The following is a 20,699-nucleotide window of genomic DNA, read 5'->3' as shown; positions in this document are numbered from 1 at the left end:
GGATTTGAGACTGATGACCATGTAGTCTATAAGATAGCCATTGAGATGCTTGGCATCATTTACTTGCATCCCTTTGCGTCTTATTAAAATAATGAGAAAGGAGGTGGAGGGGGAGGCAATCTTCTGTCCTCAGAGAGAAGTGTGTTCCTAACAGTGGTCCCAGCTTCTCTTCCGAAATGGAAGATGCCCTTCTTTTCACCTCTGTGGCTCTGCCCAGTCAGCAGCTTCTGCTCTTTGCTTTTGACTCAAGTGTTCTCAGCTGCCAGCTGGTTCTTCCATCGAAGTGACTGAATCACAAGGCAGACTAGGGCTCTGTGTGACATACTGAGTGGTATCTCAAGAGGTAGTAAATAAAGGCTTGTTTATTCAAAGGAAATGAAATACGTAATAATGAATAAAATTCACAGATTTTTGCTTAAGAAAATAAGTCTAGTGAGATTCATTTGAAGAGTAGATTTTTTTGTCTGTGTTTATTTTTAAAAGAAGTGCATGGATGCCAGAGTTCCAGGTATTTTTTTAGGATAAGTTCATGAATTCTTCAGATGCGACTTTGAAGCTTTTCCCAACCTTTTGAAAGTATAAGTAATAAAATTGGGTGGGTTCAGTGCCTCAGATGGAATCTCCTAGACGTAAAATCCATCTACTAAGGTGTTTCATATTTTCTAAAAGCCAAAATCATGCAAACTGCAGCCCGAACTACGAGGTGCTTGTTAAGCGTAGGCAGAAAACAGTGTCAAATGTTCTTTAGGCTGCATTTCATAATCACTTGTTGGCTCCACTCCTGCAGGACCTCCTACAAGGAGGTCTTGGCCATGTTCTAAAATAATACATTTACCCATAGGCAGCAAAGGCTACAGCTGCAGCCTGCTGGTTGTGTGAGATTTAAACACCAATGGAAAGGTCTTTTAACTACTCTGAATTCCTCATTAAAATGCTGGTGTGATTTTGAGCAGCCACCTCAGCACAGAGTAGCAGCCCAACAAAGAAGCACTGGAAAGGATTGGCATTGCATGTTTCTCTTTGAATTGTGGCAAACTGAGGAATAAACTTGAATCCCCCATCAAGAAAAATTGCAGCATGAAGATTATTTTCACCACTAGCCACTGTGGGTAGGGATTCTGTGGAGGCAGCCCTCCAGCAAGGAGCTGGTGATGAGAAGTTCAAGGAAAGACTGCAGTCTTGAAATGCTGCATGTCTTTGTAGATCCTGTTGCCTTCTTAAAAAAAAACCAACAAAACAAAACCACCCCCCCCAAAAAAAAAACAAACCCCAAAAACCAACAAAGGGTTTTTTCTTTTATTGCAATTTTTTCTCTAGCTGGGCTTTCCCCTCTTAACACATGAGCTAGTCTGCCTTTGCTGTCTACCCTGATCTCTGGGAGTGCAGAGGAGACAGGATAGGACTGTCAGAGCTGTATATATGTATGTGTATGATTATGGACAGGTTTATTTGTCCAAGGAATAATGAAAACCAATGGCCTGAAACTGAAGCCAGACAAAGTCATATTGGAAATAAGACATGACTTTTTAACAGGGGAAAGATTAGCCTTTGGAAAATACCACTGCAGGGAATGTTACTGTCTCCATCTCTGGACACCTTCAAATCAAACCAGACTGTCGGTGCTAGATCTGTGTGCTGGACTCACCAGAGCCAGGTGCAGATGCCTTGGCCAAGCTGAATCTGCTGGGCCCAGCACAGGAGTAACTGGGTGTGATTTAAAGGCCTGGGAAGTCAGGCTATGTGATCCAGTTCTAGCACATCCTCCTCACTTTTTGGATATGAGAAGCTTTGTAAGGAAAGGAAGAGCCCTGAAATTCAGCCCAGCTTTAGATTGACAGGCTCAACTCTATTACATCTGCTTGCTTTTACTAGATGTGTAATGATGTAGTTAAAAGGCATAGTAAATAGTTTCATTGCAAGCCTCCTAAGATGTATGAGCTTTAGAAAGCGGTTTCTCAAGGTTAGCGTGTACCTGATGTATAGATGTTTCCTAAGGCTAATATAATCAGTTTTGTCATATTTTTACCAGTTGTGCTAGGGTGTAACAGATTTCTTACCTGGGCACTGTGAAATGGTAGTTTATCACCTAAACAAAGAAGGCCTGATCTGTTCTTGGATGCACCGTGTAGTACTGTGTGATGCAATCAGGTGTACTGAAATGGATGCCACTGTTTGCTGAGTATTAGTAAGTTTCAGAATCAAACTGGCAGGTAGTGTTTGTTATTCACGTGTGACCAGAAACATTTTGCATTTAGAAAATGCTGTCTGTTTTCAAAAGTTCAGAATAAAAAAATCAGAGTTTGACATTCTTGCAATGATTATTTTGAGATGAGTCCATGGCGGCCCAAGAGGGGCCAGAATTGTGTGCAGCATGGGTGACAGCTGTAAAAAACAGCTGTGTTACCAGAGAAAATAGGGAGAGAGCAAAGAAGGTTGAAAGCAACTGGAATTAGAAAGCATTTTTTTTCCTAACATCCCTTGAAGAGAAGTATTTGCCTGTATCTCTGTCTTAGAGGTGAAGTTTAAAAGTATGCATGGTTTTATTTATTATTCAGAATATCTGGGTTTCTGCTGATGCTTTTAAAATGGCAACCACAGTTAGCATGGCGTGAATTTGGGATATCTTTGTGTCTGAAAACCTTTATTAGATGGTTTGTTGCACTTCAAAATCCCTCAATCTCTGTAGACATTTGCACAAATCTGCTTAGCTATATAAAGCTTTTTTTAAAGGATTAAGTCATTTGGTGTTCTCTTGACTTTGGAAAGGCTACAAGAGTTAAGTGGTTTAATAAAGATACTAGAGTGAAAATAATAATTTTATTGTAGAATTAGGAAAAGAAAGCAATTGTGGCTAAGAGTAATGCTTTTACTATGGACAGGTAGATACTGGACCTGAAAACTTTATACTGCTTGTGAAGTGCTTTTTTTTGGTGGAGGAGAGGGTTAAAACCCAGCAGTGCTTATGAAAGAAGGCATCATATGTGACAAATTATCACTGTGCAGTAAATAACTGAAAGGGAAGAGATCTGCAAGACTTCACCCAGAATTTTATTTGCCTTGATATATTGCTGTCGCAGAAGAAGATGAGTCTGGTTGGGAAACTGTGGTGGGATACCTACATGAAGGAGTAACCACTGGTGTGGATCCGGTAGATGCACCGGTTGGAAGGACAAGAATCCAGCCTTGTAGCTGAGGATATTACCAACAGAGGCTCTGGAAAACAAGGGTTGTCATCAAACTGTAGTGCTAAAAGGCACTGTAATAGGAGTTTAAGAGTAGGTGTAGAGCTGAAGGAGTATCAGTTAAAGTGTTGTGTGCAACTGAATTTCTGCTCACATAATTATGTGCCACCCTCTTGTTCAGATTCAGTAGCGTAAAGCATTCATCACATCCTAGCCTAAAATACTGCAGAGAGTTTCTGTACTTTGCTAAGCATTTATGACAGGCTGTCCTAGAGGGTGAGCACATTTCAGTGGTGGATGAAGAGGTCCCTGTGTACATTGGCCACTTATCAGCCTAAGTTTGTAAAATGTTTTGGAATCCTTTGGGGCACAAGGGCTTGTAATGTAAGGCCATTATCATGTTTGCTCAGAAAGCTGGGTTTGCTGCCAAAAAAGACAAAATCTCCTTTAAACTTTGAAAGCCTATAGCTAGACTCTGCATTAAAATAGTGCAAGAACAAAGTACTATGGGAATTACCGGTAATTTCAGTGTTGCCTTGGCACTGCCTCTTCCCGATGTAGGCAATGCTGATCCTACTCCTTTTCACCTTCTTCCTCTGGGTTCTCCAGAGTCCGTGGCTATAATCATGGGGTGGACTTGGCAGCCGTGTGTAGGACCTGGAATGTGTTTTTCCAGCAGCCGTGTCTGGATTTGTGGCTGACTTCTTTGGCTGACGCCACGGCTGGCTCCGCTGGCAGACAGATCTTCTTGGGGCTGTTTTGGGTTCACAGGGCTGTCAGCTCACTTTCTGTTCTGCCCTGGATGCTGTTTTCCTTGAGTCACACTTCTGGGTTTTTGGTGGGTTTTTTTGGAGGACCATGTTTGTGGACAAATTTTCTATTATGAAAACATATGATATAGCAAAAATCTTTCCATATTTCAGGGTTCTTGTAAATGTTTTCCTGTGAACCAAGACTAAATGTGCACATGTGCTCAGAAAAGTAACTCCTGCTGTAGATGTGGTCATTTCCAAATAAAGCTGCTCATCTGGGGGCCTTCTGTGGCAATTTCTGTCACTGGTATTGTGGCAAATCCTGATTCCTGTAACAAAAGTGCCCTGTAGTGCCCTTCGCTGAAATAAGACCTCGATCTGCAAAGGTATTTAGGTGACTAACGATTATGTAGGTTCCTCATTTCCACTGACTCATATTAAGTGCACTAACTGCTTTTAAGGATGTGGGCTTAAACCTTGGAGACAGCCAGAGCCATCAGGTCGTGTGAGTGATGCCAGCTCGGCAGGACGGATTCTTGCTCACAGTCCTGGATTTCCACCTGATCACTCATCTGCTGACTATTTGCTCTGCTGGAGTTTTGTTATGTTGCTACAAGTAGTTTCACCAGGGGATGGGATATGCCATTCATAGTAATCTGAAAGACCCTCACTGGATCCTCATGAGAGCTCTCCAAGTCTTTTTTGCTTTTTCTGAGATTTTGAAATATATTTTCAAAGATCAATTTTCTTTGTTTTTTTCTCCCTTAGATCTTTCTCTGTTTCTTCCCGCTTTTTCTTCTTTTAATTTCTAGATTCCTTCCTTCAGAGACAGCATGGAAAAGAAAGCAAGCAGGAAAGTAAGGAAAAAAAGGCAAAAAAATAGGACCATAGTGCAAAGCAAAAATATTTCAGTTTGGAAAAGCAGCCTCTACTTTTCAGAAATTATTTGAATAGAGAATGTTCAGAGCTGTAATTTTAACTGGATTGAGACAACAATTCTCAACCTATGTTAGAACTGGTTTTAGGAAAAAAGTGTTTCCTTTTCTATGTTAGATGGCTTTATAAGCATTTTGCATTGTGATGTCTGTACTCCTTAGACAAAACTGTGGACGTGTACTCTAGGCCATCTCAGCACGTCAGCAAAGTTAATTCAGCTTGTACCCTCTTTTGGCTATGGACCCTGGTTCCCAACTGTAGAGGCATTACCGTACTCCTGGGCTTTTTTCTCAAATGAGCCAGCTTTGGATATAAGCTAATTTCATGCACTGTTGAGTAGGTAAGTGACTAGCTTGAAGTCAACACTCAACTTTCTCTCTACATTAGAGAGATACAGATTTGATGGGTGGACCGTTTGGTGGATGAGGAATTGGTTGGATGGTCACATCCAGAGGATAGTGGTCAATGGCTCGAGGTTCAGATGGAGATCGGTGACAAATAGTGTCCCTCAGGGAACTGTATTGGGACCAGTGCTGTTCAGTATCTTCATCAGTGACATAGTGCGATCAAGCACAGTCTCGGCAAGTTTACAGATGACACCAAGCTGAGTGGTGCGGTTGACACGCCTAAGGAATGGGATGCCATTCAGAGGCACCTGGACAAGCTCGAGAAGTGGGCTCATGTGGACCTCATGAGGTTCAACAAGGCCAAGTGCAAGGTTCTGCACCTGGGATTGGGGTGACTCCCGGTATCAATACAGGCTGGGGCATGAAGGGATTGAGAGAGTCCTGCAGAGAAGGACTGATGGATAAAAAGCTGGACGTGAGCCAACAATGTGCTCAGAAAGCCAACTGTATCTTGGGCTGCATCAAAAGGAGCATGGCCAGCAGGTCGAGGGAGTGACTCTGCCCCTTTACTCCACTCTGGTGAGACCCCACCTGCAGTACTGCACCCAGCTCTGGAGCCCTTAGCACGGGAAAGACACGGACCCGTTGGAGAAGGTCCAGAGGAGGAGTATAAAAATGCTCAGAGGGGTTGACGTGCAGAATCAGACTCTGTAATTCAAGGAGAGTTATAAAGCAGGTATGTTTATTGCGGTGCCAGGTGCAAGGGGGATCACTTCTCCTAACTTGCACACTGAGGGGTTAAGTAAGCAGATACTTATTACACAGAAACATGCATATTGGGGTTATTACAATTAGTTCCAGGAATTCATTAGCATAAATCTCCTCCCTCTGGTGCAGGGGTCTCTGGGAGCAAGGCTCCCAGTCTTCTTCAAGATGTACTATTCCCTGTGGCACAAAAATGCGGAGTAGTCCACATCAGCAACCGCAGAGCCAGATTGTACTAGTTCTCTTCCGGGGCAGTACATTTTGTAGACAACACAATTCTTGCTTACAACTTACTATTTGTTCTGTATCTACACGTGCAGGCAGCGTCCTTCTTAGTCAGTCTCTTACGTACTAATGCTGAAGCACTAGTTGCCAGTTCTACTATTTACCAAATGACTTTCAGCTTTAACTATTTCAGGGTGAAACGCCTCTCCTGTCAGGAAAGGCTGAGAGGGCTGGGATTATTCAGCCTGGAGAAGAGAAGGCTCCGGGGAAGACCCTATAGTGGCCTTTCAATATTTAAATGTGACTTACAAGAAAGATGGGGATGAACTTTTTAGCAGAGCCTGTAGCAATTGGACAAGGGATAATAGTTTTAAACTAAAAGAAGGTAGATTTAGACTATATACAACGAAGAAATTTTTTATGAGGGTGGTGAAACACTGGAACAGGTTGCCCAGAGCGGTGGTAGGTGTCACATCCCTGGAAGCATTTAAGGTCAGGTTGGACTGGGCTCCGAGCAACCTGATTTGGTTGAAAATGCGCCTTCTCCATTGCAGGGGGGTTGGACTAGATGACCACTAAAGGCCTCTTTCAACCCAAATTATTCTATGATTCTATGCCCTTTATATGGCTGAGCTTGAGTCTAATTATTTCCAAAACAGATATATGCACAGAGTATGTTTTCTAAGGGGACTTTTCCCTGGAGTCCACCTTGAGTACATTTTTATCTTTTGCACCTTCTAATCCATCTCTAAAACACAGAAGCAAGACTAAGAGGGAATTAGTAAATAACAATATGGCTTTGTGCAAGAGTAGTGGGAATATCAAGTTCCTTTTTTGAAAATAAATTGGAATTCCAGCTTTTTGACAAGGAACAAACTTTTCTTGTTATAACAGGAAGGCTGAGCAGCAAAGGAGAAGTATGAAATATTTTCTGAAGCTGCAGAGTGAAGTGGGAATCCCTGAATTCTGAATTACAGCTGCAGTGATTTATACCTTCATTATGTAGAGACATGAGAATGACATAGCAGAAGACAGTGGTTTTCTGTTAGTAACTCCAACTTTGCTTCCTAAACAAATGTTTAGGAATATTTTTGGTGGATATTTTTTTGCTGTTGTTTTAAATGTGCAGTGTTATGAATTTGAAAAATCTGACAGAAAATATCTTCAGGAAGTGTTTATGAGTATAAAGTGTGCATAAGGGTAGTATATTGCTTGCTGTAACATTTTAGACAAGTGAGGTTAAGTGACATAAATGGCTAATTCAATTGAAAGAGTCATAACTTGTCTTTTGCATTTTGATTTATAAATATCTAGGAGGTATTTATCAAGCAATAATAGCTGGCAAGCTCTTGCCAGCCAGCCCTAGACAGATACCTAATGTTTTTTTCAGTGATTTGTCCAGTTTGCTCTTGAAGTTACTAGGAACAATAAGACTCCTGCAGATTTTCTTCAGATACTAATCTCTTAGTTAACAAAGCTCATTGTTAAGAATTTATCCTAGTATATTAATTTTCTGTATTTTCAGTTACACCTTCTTGTGCCAGCCTGGTTATTTATTCCCTTCCTTGTTGTTTACACTCTTCAGATCCTTGACGTGGTTGACATACAGCTGCTGGATATTGTGTAGACAATTAAACATAATTCCTTTAATCTCTCCTCATAAATCAACCCCTCCAGCTCTTCGGTCATTTTCATGGCTTTTTTTCACATACCCATCATTCTGTTGCTCTCTTTCTGGTCTTGAAGTACCCAGAATTGTGTAGAGATTCCTGCATATAATCCCCCCCTCCCACCCCAGAGGGAGGCTGAGTCATTCACTCTTGTAGAATATCTGTGACTACATACACAGTTAACTGCAAATTCTGATTTGCAGAATCTGTCTCGCATCCAATAATTTGGTGCTTTGTAACGAGTCTTCCGTTCTGGTTAAACCAGAACAACATTTTGGACAGATTCAAAGTGTCATGTTTTAACCCGAGCTGGTGACTCAGTACCACGCAGCTGCTTACTCACTGCTACCCTACCCCCCCCACCCCCCCCGCAGGATAGGGAGGAGAATCAGGGAAAAGGTAAAACTTGTGGGTTGAGATAAGAACAATTTAGTAATTAAAATAAAAGAAAATATAGTAATTTTAATATTAATAATAATAATTCTAATGAAAAGGAGAGAGGAATAAAACAAAAAAAACCCCAAGTGATGCGCAATACAATTGCTCACAACCCACTGGCTGATGCCCAGCCAGTCCCTGAGCAGCGATCAGCCAGGCACAGCCAACTCCCCCCCGTTTATATACTGAGCATGTTGTTCTGTGGTATGCTATGGGACATCCCTTTGGCTAGTTCAGCTCAGCTGTCCCAGCTGTGTCCCCTCCCAATTTCTAGTGCCCCTCCAGCCCTCTGGCTGGCAGGGCCTGAGAAACTGAAAAGTCCTTGACTTAGCATAAACATTCCTTAGCAACAGCTGAAAACATCAGTGTGTTATCAAGGTTATTCTCACACTAAATCCAAAACACAGCACTGCACCAGCTACTAAGAAGAAAATTAACTCTATCCTAGCTGCAACCAGGACAGAAAGCTTGAATTAATAAATTTATGCTATTTAGAAATTTTAGGAGGGATGCTGTAAATTAGTGATCACAGGTTTGCATAACAACCAACAACAAATAAGGACTAAATGTGATACTGCTATGTCAGGAAGAGATGTAAAAGAAGCAAGTATTTTAACACGGCATGTAGGAAGGAGATATAGTGTTCACATGCATTAAATGGCAATTGGTAGCATTACTGAATCAGAAAAATAAGAAGAGTGGCATATGAAGGCACAGACCCCAAGTGAGATCCCCCAATGCATACACAAGTAGTGGTTATATACAATAACTTATCCACCCAAATTCTGCCCCAAAATATGCCTGCATACAGCAAAGCACCTTTGCAGCCGGGTTACGCTCCACCGAGCTGTTTGCCTCCTCCGTGCTCACCTGAGGAGGTCCCTGCTTCCCAGACCCTTAAGCTGTGGGAGGCTCTGGGCAGCCCCTCATTGCAGCCAGGTGAGCACAGAACTGACTTGCAGGTGAGCTCAGGGAGCCAGATTTAGTGCTCCTTGCTTCCTCGCTGCATTTCAAGGAACAATCACTCTGCAGCCTGGCACCCGGCCAACGAGCAAAGCCTTGCCTCAGAAAGGGCCCTTACAGTGAAGGATCTAAGACACCACCTAGTCTATTATCCTGCCTAGAGGTAGGATGCAGTGTAGCTCTGTTGCTTCTGATGAATTTATCTTTCCCGTTATTAAGGATGTCCACCAAAGAGGCTGTAATTTCTGCGGGAAGTCAGTTCCAGTATTTACAAAGCAATCTGGCTAGAAGTCTTTTCCTGTTTTCCAACCTGCATAATTTTGATTTTCAGGCTTCTCAGGAGGATTAAAAGTTGCCTTTTTTTGTTACTCTAAATGACATTGATGAAATATGGGAGTAGGAACTGGGTGTACCTGTTCCTTACAACAAAAAGAAGACACAAATGATGAAAGAAATATGGTTACTGTGTGGCCTGTCATTATTAATCTGGTTCTCTAGTCACAAAATATTTAAGCAGCTATAATCAGTGCTTTTGAGAACAACTGGGAAGGAGATGCTGACAAGAAGTAGTACTATTAATTCAACAAGAAAGGCTTTATCCATGCCAGAGTCCCAGCTGCTGATAAGATGATTGCAGTAGTGCTGTGCTGATTTGCACCAGCTGAAGGTCTGTGATCTAGGTAGACTGAGTTTGTTTGAAAAATACAGAACTATGGTACAAATTTCACCTCGGCTCCTTGCGTGTGTACCTGCAGTTTCTTCTGAACTAACAAAACTTCACTTGTACAATACTATTAATTCAAAACTGTCCTAACAGATAAAAATAGCAGGACAAGATGCAAAACTGCCCTGGAAACACTGTAAGAAGTTATTTCTTAAGTTGTGTTTAGGATACTTAATTGGGGGCGGGGTGGGGGGTCGTGTGTGCTGTAAGTACCTTGCAAATGTTTTGTGGTTTTATTGATACTTCAGCCCCATATTCTATCCCATATTCTAGCTAGTGTCTGGAATAGCAGGGACACATCATGGAGAAAATGCTACCCAAGTCTAGAAGGTGTTTAGTGGTCTGGGAAATGGTCCAAATTGGATATTCAACACAAAATATAACACATCTTTTGAAAGTCTCAGAAGTGTTCCAGTTCCCATGTAAGTATTAGCATTTACTGAAAATTTAGTACAGACATACACACAGGTCATTCTTATCCAAAACTGAACTCATTTGATGAACAAGTAAACATGCTTTTAAAAGTAAGGACTCAGTTTCTCAATTTTGAGATGTGGTTATTTTAGAAATCAGGTATTGTGATAATTACATGCCATACTTTCTGCCATTTGCTGCTCAGAAATGAACTAATTAATATCCTCTGTGTGGATGAGCCTGGAAAATTTTTGCCCAGATTATGTACCCAGAAAACATATAAGAAATGTGTCATACCTCAGACAAAAGCGTCACAGGCAAAAGAAGCTCTTCATAATATTCACCTATCAAGCAGGAATAAGGCCATCAAATATGTCTAGAGCGCTTGCCAACATCCTCCCTGATGTCCCTTTTAAGAATAACAACAAAGCAAATACAATAAAATGGCACCATCTCACAATTCTGTAACACAGAAAATCACAATACACTGCCATGTAACCCTGTAGGGCTTGGTTTACGCTACCTTGCTTTAAGCACCTCGTTGAAACACCTATATAATGAGCAAAATCCTTCAAGAAGTTCTCTAGGGTCAATAGAAGGGGATGGACACCACTAGAAGGCAATATAGCTGTCAAAGTCTGAACTGTAGTGTTGGTATAAATCAGTTCTGCTTCCTTCCCCAAATCAAACCTGAATATATATTTTAATTAGGAAAAAAAGTGCAATTTACCAACTAAACTAAAATACAAACCTTAATAGTCTGCACATACCACACAGACTGAATCTCTCCCAGAGAAGTGTCCCGGTCAGTCAGCCTCACTGAAGGATTCATTGGGGAAATGGATATTGATGTACAACAGACCTAAAAATCAGTAAAATCAGACCGTGGGGTGGAAAGGGTGGAAAGAAAACCTCATAATTAGGATTTTCTTACTTAGAATGTCCTGTATCTAATATGATCCTTTCATATTTAACTTGGGATCCAGTCATGTTAGTGATGGAATTCCTGGTTTTTAAAGATGACACTTAGAACTGCATAGAAAATTATTTTTACTCAAATTGTTTTAAACGCAGAACTAAGAATATATGTTCCTGTATATTGTGGATTGTATATATACATATAATATATATAATTATCTATTTTATTTTTCAAGTATATTTCTGCTTTTGGTAAGCCCATGCCACCATTGAATTCTCATATCTTGAGTGAAATATAGGAGATAGGAAAGAAACTAAGAGTTAAAGCATCTACTTCTAATAAAACAGGAACTTTTTCAAGGATAACAATATCCAGCAGTATGTATTTTACTAAATGCTAATGCTCTACTAGCGTTTCATGTGCAATACCATGCTTACGTGCCTATTTTACTGAATTTTCTGTTCTAAAAGTGGTATTCCTCTTTTGTAAATTAACCACCATCTATGAATGGATTGTCTATGTCTAAGCTAGTTAGCCTCATGCCCATATATATTTTTATATATATATATAAAATGGAAAGAAATGGGCACCCCCAGGGAGCAAATACGTCTGGGCCTGTCTTTTCCTTAAACAGAATGACAAAACTGTGCAGGTTAGAATCAAACTCTGAAACTCACCTAGTCCAGTTCCCAGCTCAAAGATGGGCCAGTTGCTCAAGGACCTGTCCAGCCTGGTTTTGAAAATCTCCTGGGAATCCTGTTTCAGTGTTTGATCACCCTCGTGGTAAAGAGGTTTTTTTCCTTTTATGCAATCAGAATTTCTGATCCAGCTGTGATTGGACTTGCTTCTCTTGCATCTTGTTTCATGCCTGTGTACCTCTGAGAAGAGGCTCCCTCTGTCTCCCACAGTCCATCTCATAAGATAGTTACAAGCAGCCATAAGGTCCCCCCCCCAAGCCTTGTCTTCTGAAGACTGAACAAATCCAGTTCATGCAGCCTCTTGTCATGCACCCTGTGCATTGGCCTCCTGCCCTTTTTGGTGGCCCTCCACTGGGCTCACTCCAGCACGTCCGTGGCTTTGTGGTACTGAGCAGCCTAAAGCAGATGCCGTTTCAAAAGGGCCAAACAGAGGCAAGGAAACCCTTTGTTTGACATGCAAGTTGAAGCGCTAATACAGTTCAGTTGGCCTTTGCTGCAAGGGCGTAGTGCTGACTTAGATTCAGCAGATTTTCCGTCAGGATGCCCTGGTCCTTTTCTGCCAAGTTGTTTTCCAGATGGTTGAGCCCCAGGCTTTATTGCTGCATGGAGATACTCCCTCACAGAGGCAGGACTTTGTATTTGCTTTAGCCCTCATGGGGTTCCCGTCAGCCCGTTTCTCCAGCCTGCCCCAGGTCCCTCTGAACAGTAGCCTGTGCTCCTGCATATTGATTCATCTTCCTCTTTTGGTATCACCCATGAAGAGGCTTGAGTGTGTCCAGTCATTAGTAAAGACTAAACAGCATCAGCCTTGGAGAGGTCAAGATGTGCAACACCTTTTGCTCTTCCCTTGTCCATGAGGCTGGCCGTCTCATCATAGAAAGCAGTCAGATTGGTCAGGCATGATTTGCCCTTGCTAGATTCCCGTCACCTTCTTGCCTTTCTTGTGGTCAGAAATGGCTTCTAGCTTCCCGGAGGATTTGCTCCGTAATCTGCCCAGGGGCTGAGGTGAGGCTGACAAACCTGAGTCATCCTGCCTGCCCTTTCTGAAGATGAGTGTGGTGTTTACTTTTTTTTCAGTCATCAGGAACCTCCCCTGACTTCAGTGACCTTTCAAAGATGATGGCTCTTTTCCAGCGATGTCAGCCAGCTCTCTCAGCACCCTCTGATGTATCTGGCCTGCTCTGTGGGTTGCATGTGCTTAGTTTGCTTAAGTGGTCTCTGACCCTGCCTTCCTCTCCTGCAGGTATGGTGTCATTCTCATAGACTCTGCTGGTAGCCTTCAGGGGCTGGAACACCTGAGGACACATCTGCCCAGCAAAAACTGAGGGGAAAACAAAAGAGATGGAGTACTTCAGTCTTTCACATGCCCTTTGTCGCTCAGCCCCTTGCTCCATTGAGCAGAGACCCCATATTCACATTAATCTTCTCCCCATCGGACGTTTTTCTTTTTAGTGAATAGAAAGACAGAGCAGGCAGATTAGCTTAGTCTTGACTAATTTTCAAAAGCCTAGGAAACAATGATGTGAATCATATTTCAGATTCAGATAAACCTTTGATTTGTGATTGTTGTCATTACTGACCTGTGCTGGGCTGGTGCAGCCTGGGCTGGTGGCATGTTTGCATGAGATGATAGCTGCCTTCAGCAGCCCGGCAGGGTAGCACCACCACATTGCACAAGGAGCAAGGGCTTTGATCAAGCATCAAAATCAGGATTTTCAGGCTTTTATTCTTTGTTGTGTTCTGACTTGCATACTGCTTTTAATTACTTGAAGAGTGATTGATGGCAGAGAAACACAGCTCCATGATCAGTGCAGTCTCAAGCAGTTACCAAGCCTGTGATAATGTGGATCACCAGAAGTCTTCTGGCTCTATGGAGGTTCCTGCTGGTATGCAGAGAGATGTGTGCTTGGCTTATTTGTCACATACAGCAGTTTTGTAGGGTCTAATTTTTGACGCAGAACGGTACTAAGTCAAATGAAGACACCAAAGATTACTTTCTCTTATGAGCTAATACTAAAGGAAGGTGGTACAGAAGGTGCTTGTAAAGTATTTAAAAGCACTTATGGGAAGAGTAATCTACATGGAGAAGTCATTCTGCCGTTGTTCTGGAATGCTTGTTTTTTTAGGGGCAGTTTTACTCACAGGAGGCACACTGTCAAGGCAGATGTTACCTTTATGGGTTCTTCCAGTGCAGCTGTGCTGTTGGATGGCTGATTTAGCTTAGGTTTTATACATCAAGGTTACAGTAAAAATCAAACCACGGGACTTTTACCTGAACAGAGCAAAACAAGGCAGGGAAGCATTTTCTGTCTTAAAACTCCTAAAAAGAATGCTCTACATAATGTTTGGGGAGTGCATTGGGGTGTGTATCATGATAATAGAGTGGAATGAAAAGTGCTATTTATGAAAAAGTAAAAATACATAAGTGCAAAAGAAGAAATAGTTTATCTCAGTAACCTCTCTGCCAGTGCAGTCCTTCCTATAACATCCCTTGTAATAACTATTCCAGGAGATTTTTGCCTGCCAGGAGAGCAGTGTTTCCATGGAGCATGCAACACGCCAAGGGCCTGTGCGGGTCCCAGCAAGGACGAGGGATGGATTCCAGGTGACTTTAATGCTTTTTCAATCCAAGTCTAAAGCCTACAGTTTGCCTAAGACTACAGTTAAATAAGACCTTCCTGTGCTTAAGAGCTGAGATCTGCTAGAGCAGGTAGTGCCAGATTAGCAAGGCAAAAATTACTTTATAGATCTTTAGGCTGCTGTAAAACTATTAGAAATTAATCCTGGCTACCTGTGAGCCCAAAGAGTATTTCTGGTAGCAAAGGAGGAATATCGTATCGATACTACACCCTCTAGCTGAAGAAGGGAAGGTGGCATACAGCAACTATTCCTGCTTTAAATTACCTAGTGTTTCCCCTGATGAAGAACCATCAGGAGAGCAAGACTGCTGGGTCTCTAGCTTTTTTGCACTGCTGAAGTGGCAAAAAGCAGCTGGAGCAGACCTGAGAACAAAGCTGCACAGCTCGTTTCATTTAGCATACTTCTATATTTTCTTCCTGTTTCTGAGCTGTACGGCAAATGGCAAAACTTTCAATTGGCTTTAATTACTCAATATGTTAAAATATTAGTAAACACTCATAATACATGAATTACCAACAGATTTCTGAAGACACTTACTGACATTGATTAATTACATAGGAGATGTGTGTCTCTTATAAAATGGATAATCCTCAATAAGCTTATTTCTTGCAACCATTCTGTAATTATTTTACACTAACTATATTTAGATTTGGTAGCATAAATCATAAAATACCAAATTATTATTTAAAACAATATTTAAAAAAACCCTAAGCTGTGTAAGTTAATCCTACAGAAATATGTCTTCAATAATCAACTGGTATTTTTTAAAAAATGCAATTAGAATCTTATTAAATCTAAATTAAAAGCTTACATGAAAAACAATTTAAAAATAGATATTGAAACCTAAGAATTCACACTCTTCAGTGTTTGCTCCTATTACAATGCACACTTAAGAATTTGATAATTTTTTCCAGGTGGACAAAAACAAAAAGGGTTTAAATTTGTAGCTAGTTTCAGATTTTAAAGTAAACAGGGTATTTAAATGGAAGGACGTGGTTTGCCCTGTTGTACCCATATGGGAACATTTAAACACATCATAAAAATAAGGCAGATTAACATTTTTAAGCAACTTTGTGCCATTTGAAGGGAGATTTTATTTTCATTTCAGACATTGAACTTGGTTTTTCCAACATGCAAGTTCTGGGTCAATGATAGGCACAGAGAAGCAAAAGTAAGGATGCAGTGGGCAAGCGTTCATTTCCACAAGAGAAATTAAAGTGAAAAAATCTGTTGAGATCACTGGGTGTGAGGGCATAAAGTATAGCAAGTGTGATACATATATATGTATATATGTATATACTAGAGTGACACTGAGCTTGAGGCAACTGGTTAAGCCTAAAGCCATGGTTTGCTCTCATTGCTTTAATGGAAGGACAAAAATCCCAGCTCTTAGTTATTGCTGAGCCAATTTTTGGTCAATACTTCCAAACTGGGCTGTTACGAGATTCTTTTACCGTGCCACATAGTATGTTTATACACTGAAATTTGTGCTTGGCATTTCTTCTATCATATCCACAGGGCAAAAGCAGAATTAGACATAGAAGCAAAGAGACTCCTGCAGGGAAAGCAGCAAGAAAGGACAGCATATGAATTCTTTCTGGTATTGCATAGAGTTGTGTAATATATGAACTGTAGTTGCAGGTTATGCCTTTTGAGCGCAGATGTTCAATAGTTGATACTTTCACATGTTATCTATCAGGATAACATAATAGCTATAAGACAGTATGATTTTACTGACTTTCGATCACTGTTAAGAATTTTTTAGGCTTTCTGGGAAGTTTTGCCATCTTTATTATATATCCCATGAGCACAGAAGCCTCTCAAATGTCCATTGTTCTCAAAGGATTGCCTTTGGGAACTCAAGGGACACTTGCCTGCTTTTTTGTGGAAGGAAAATAATTAACTTAATGGAAGAGAATCAGGCTTATTAGAGCAGGGTATCCATAGAGCATTTCTGACAATTTGGGGTGTGTTTTCTGAAACATAAATTTTCTTCTCAGCTGCAGGATTGGGTCATTCGCCTACTTACTCCTGATGAAAGCAGTGAAGTGACTGGAACATGGTTTTCTTTCTCTAGAAAAGAGAAACATAACAGAACAGCTTGAGCTGCTACTGTATCATCATCTTTATGACTCGTCTATCTCACTGGACATCCAAGGGGGAGGGTGGTCTCGCAGCGATAAAAGGGAGGCATTATGGACAAACACAGACTGTGTGATTTGACTGTTCATATCCGTCGTATAACAGAGTATCCTCCACATCTCTCTATGTTAACCTACATGTAAAGGCCTGTCAATGTATGTGGCTTGTATGTCAGTCATCGCAGGGAGTTATTTTTTGTTTAGTTGCAGGAAAGATGCTGAGCTATTAAAGCATATATAAGTAGCAAGTGGAAATGCCTAGGAAGGGTAGGGTCTCCGTAACATGGGAATTCATAGTCACGCTAGGAAAGGGTGTAGTCTGGCTAAGAGTGGCTGTCTGGCAGATGTATAGCCTGTGTTCTGTGAAAGAGACCTCTTGGTAGTTCGAAATACTGCTTTGCCCACAAGGGTTTGTATGCAGAACTTCACTGTAAAGGCACTCTGAAGGTCTGAATCAAAGGGTTCCTCCTTTTCTGGGGGAACACTTCCTTTTCTTTTCTTTCTGGTCCTATTGAAGTGTACTGTAGAACCTGCTGGTGTGACCTAAATATTTATTAACATAGAAAAGATTTGTGTAACAAAGTCGCTCATACTTCTCATTGCCTGCTCCAGCTGCTACAATGGATAGGCTTGATATTTAAATCCTTCTTTTGTCTAAATAGGGGAATACTCACTTTCTGCTTTACAGAGGACTTGCTTTCTAAGAAAGGATTTGTAAAAAGTGGCTTTCAGTCTTCTTATTGGCCTCAGAAGGCTGTTACAGTTACTAAATACAGATGTCCTGAGTAAAATAACTGCCTGCCTAGAAGCAGCTGATTAGGTTTAAGGACCCATTTGATCCTCCCTTTTACCTTTTTGAGCCTTTGATATATGCTCCAGATAAAGACTTAAAACTCGTACTGTTGTGCTCCTGTGGAGGTCAGGAAAGAGTCCTGCTGGCTATAATGTTCATAAGATGAGATGAGCGCTCTGTTCTTATTCCTCAGTCTGTGGAATCTCAAAGCCCAAAATATTGGATCAAGTCATCCTTATGGCAGTGAGTTGGGCAGCCTTTGAAGATTCTGTTGAAGGACCTCCAAAACTAATTTACTTTACCTCTTTTCCAGATGTTCGTAATCTCCATTAACTACAAAGGAGTCTAGACAACCAGCTTAGTCAGAGATGGCTCCTCTGTTTAACGTTGGGTAAGTGATGTCCCACTGAAGGACCCTATTGCTCCTCAAAATCTCAACCTGAGTATGCCTCATGGTCTTCAGCTCTATTTGTTCCCTTTGACCCTCTGGCCACTCTTCTGAGTGGTGGTAGACGTCTTAACCTCTATGATAGCTCCTTCCTATTTATATATTTCTCAGGCTCATTTTCCGTTTGGTAATCACTGTTTTCTTTTAAAGTGTTTTTTGTATTATGAATGTCTTCTGAACTTCTTAAACATTTCACATACCCTGCAATTAAAGCCCAGGGAAGTCAAAGAAGTGAATTTCCTTGGGCTGCAGGTCAGGTGGCGTAGTTCTAGTGCCATGTTTATAAGGAATAAGCAAAATGCTCCTGGTTTGCCTTTTCTCATCATGTTGCTGACACAGAAAACAGGTGAACATGAGCTGTGTTCTCTGTTTCTGTGAGCTTCTGATTTGCAGAGTTCTGTTGTTCATAAGCTATAATGCGAGAGGGCTCTGAGAGAATGGGTCAGTCACTATGATCTCTCTTCAGTGTTTTACCCAGGGTGGACCTGTCAGTGTGACACAGGCTATCTAGTGTCAGAACTTCTGAATTATTCAGGGATTTCAGAGGCTAAACAAAAATTCCTTTACTGGCTGAACTATTAATCTTGTTCATTTATGTGTTTAAAGAATGATGAAATTAAAAGTGCAGTATGAAAACAGTGACATTTTTTTCATATTTTTCCAACTGTAGGTTTGATTCTGCTTCCTGATAGCTCTTTCTAAGTGTATATTCGTACTTCATCCCCAGAATTTCCTGTGGTTTGAAATTCTTTTGCGTACATGAAAACAGTTATGATTTGAAAAGCAGAATAGTGTTGAAACTGGTAATACATAAAGCAGTTGAAGTTATTAATATGGCTCAGAAACAGGATAGAAGTAAAAGGTGCCATTTCCTATGTGTAAATGGAAAACCTATGAAATGGAGGGCTGGGAATCTCTCATGATTGCATTGACAGACGATGCAAAGAGCAGGATCCACTTATAGAGACTGACTTGAAGGACCTGAAGATCTAGTGTCAGTCCCAGCAGAGACTCTAGGTGAAGCTTGTTTGTACAAGGAACTACTATAGATATAATGAAATAGCTAAATGCTCCTTTAGAAGCTGTCTTTTTGGGATCCCGTTATATTTCTGCTACCAGGTGTGAGAGAGGAGTTGTGAAAACCTTGCCATCCCACTTTACCTTGCCTTGCACCTTATTAGCATTGGCTTTTTCTCAGGGTTGTAATAAGACTTTACTCAGTGTTAGGTATTTTCAGTAGCCCTTCCTGAAGCAGGATGCTGCGGGATGCCTGTGCAAGGCATTCAGCTCCCTCCTCTCCCCCTGCATGAACTGCACTGGTCAAACACTGCTCTGCGTGACCCAGTGCATTTCTGGCCAAGTGCATCTTTATGTTTTCTTGCCAAGCAGTGATATCCCCTTCTGTAGTTAAAAGCGTATTGTTACCTTCACATTATTAAATAAAGAGGCAGATTCCAGAGCCCCTCACTTCTTTCTGTGGATGTCACCCCCCTGAATCTTAAATTTATCACCTGCTGAAGGGAAATGTTTTTGTGGGAGCCACTTGTTAGAATATTGGCACCACAGAATAATTTAGGTTGGAAAAGACCTTTAAGATCATGGAGTCCAACTGCAGAGTCCAACCATCTCCCTGCCTGGGCCACCCATGCAGTCTGGCTGCCTGGAGGTGTTTCCATCATCATGTGCTACTTTGTCAGACACGTGTTTATGGCAGTGACCTGCACGCCTCCCTTCTCCCCTTCAGGAACAAGATGGCTTTTATTTCAATGTGTTAATATATGTGGTAGAGGAGCATTCCTGCTTAGACATGGGTACTCTGTTCTAGCTGCTGATGTTTCAGAGGTGTTGGAACAGCTCAGGAGAAGGCCAGGTTGAAGCTAGCCCTTAAATGAGTATATGGAAACCAAAGGTAGAAAATCTTTATTCTCTCTACATGACGTCTATAAAGCAATACTCAGCTGTGGCACGTTGAAGAAACATTTATTTCAGCACAGTGACCTTTAAAGGGCCAGACAGGGCAGAAGAAGGGATATTTCCTTGCTTTTTACTAAACCACTTCTAAAAATAAGAAACCTTTCTTGGGTTTTTGCAGTAAAGTTTTGGTAGTGGTGGGGGCTACAGGGGTAGCTTCTGTGAGAAGCTACTAGAAGCTTCCCCTATGTCCAATGCAGCCAATGCCAGCCGGCTCCAGGATGGACCCACTGCTGGCCAAGGCCGAGCCTGTCAGTGACAATGGTAGCACCTCTGCGGTAACATATTTAAGAAGGCGGAAAAGTTGCTGTGCAATGGCATTGAGAAGACAGGAGTGAGACTATGTGAGAGCAACAACCCTGCAGACCCCCCGGCCAGTGCAGAAGGAGGGGGAGCAGCTGCTCCAGGCGCTGGAGCAGAGATTCCCCTGCAGCCCGTGGTGCAGCCCACAGTGAGGCAGGCTGTGCCCTGCAGCCCGTGGAGATCCATGGTGGAGCAGATTTCCACCTGCAGCCCGTGGAGGACCCCACGCCAGAGCAGGGGGATGCCTGAAGGAGGCTGTGACCCCGTGGGAAGCCCACGCTGGAGCAGGATCCTGGCAGGATGTGTGGACCCATGGGGAGAGGAGCCCAGGCTGGAGCAGGTTTGCTGGCAGGGCTTGTGACTCCATGGG

General features: G+C 41.8%; 1 long non-coding RNA gene across 2 annotated transcripts in view; it reads left to right on the top strand.

The window, feature by feature from the left end:
• The window catches only part of LOC114012018 (uncharacterized), a 141,183-nt gene that overhangs the window by 38,390 nt on the left and 82,094 nt on the right, over positions 1–20,699 (top strand). For both annotated transcript variants that reach the window (XR_003554197.2, XR_003554195.2), the window contains exon 4: positions 17,921–17,998. This is a non-coding gene — a long non-coding RNA (uncharacterized LOC114012018). The remainder of the gene's footprint in view (positions 1–17,920; positions 17,999–20,699) is intronic.

This window comes from Falco peregrinus, chromosome 7 (assembly GCF_023634155.1).
Source record: "Falco peregrinus isolate bFalPer1 chromosome 7, bFalPer1.pri, whole genome shotgun sequence".
NCBI lineage: Eukaryota > Metazoa > Chordata > Aves > Falconiformes > Falconidae > Falco > Falco peregrinus.
Note: the sequence above shows the minus strand (reverse complement) of the source record. Positions and strands in the feature narration are given on the sequence as shown.